The following is a 990-nucleotide window of genomic DNA, read 5'->3' on the forward strand; positions in this document are numbered from 1 at the left end:
CGCCCGCCGGATCCGCCGCCGGAGGTTGTCTCGCTGCCGCCGGGTTTTCTCGAAAAACCGTTCGGTTTTCTGATGGTTTTGTTCGTTTTTTTAGTTTCAGTTTTTTTAATAGATCGGTTTTCCCGGTTTATTTAATTTGTGAGCGTTCGTCCGTTCGTTCATTTTAACGAACGTTCGTCATTTTTCTTTTTCTCGGATTAAATCCGCGTTTTTTCTGATCGCGATTTCTGATCCGATTTTTGTTTTAGTCTAACTTTTCGCTCGTTTATTGGAATCAGGCGATTCAAGCGCCTGGGGTTTCATCTCGAAACCCTCTTCCCGTTTAACCAACTAAAACAAGTTTTTTCCACTGTAAAAATTGCCCTAGATCCAGAATAGTAAACGAAGCTTGTTTCTTTTGCCATTTGTCTTTGGTTGCTTCGTTCGATTTGATTCTTTTGCCAATCGGAGTTCTTAAGTTGAACTTTCTGGTTATATCTCTTATTTGAGTTTTACCTGTGCATTAGTTGAGTAATTATTGTATGCTTGTTTGTTTGCTATAGAGTACCCGGAGTGCGCCGCTTGCTACTTCGAATCGCTAGGTTTCTCGGATCATCAGCAAGGCAAGTAACACTTTGATCATGCTTTTCCTACTACCCAGTTTTATTGCATTAGATCAATCCTCACACATTGCATGATTAGGATCTAATTAAATTGTGGGTTTGGGAAGTAGTTGAGGTAGTACCTATTACCTGTTATTATCAAACCTTTGGGAGTTACTTCTACGTTTGCTTATTATGCCATGCTATGCTAGTAGACGTGGATTGGGTGAGCGTATCCATGACAGATGTGAGATTGTTAATTAATGGTTTATTTAAGGTGGCAACTTAAACACACATCTGGGTGGATTGAGGCACCTGGGTATTCCAGTGATTGCCTGCTTTTCTTTTGGACCGCCACCCAGGCTCAAAGGGATCATGAGATTATTCATGCTAGAAACTTCCGTGTGCA

Source organism: Triticum aestivum, chromosome 2A, assembly GCF_018294505.1.
Source record: "Triticum aestivum cultivar Chinese Spring chromosome 2A, IWGSC CS RefSeq v2.1, whole genome shotgun sequence".
Classification (NCBI taxonomy): Eukaryota; Viridiplantae; Streptophyta; class Magnoliopsida; order Poales; family Poaceae; genus Triticum; species Triticum aestivum.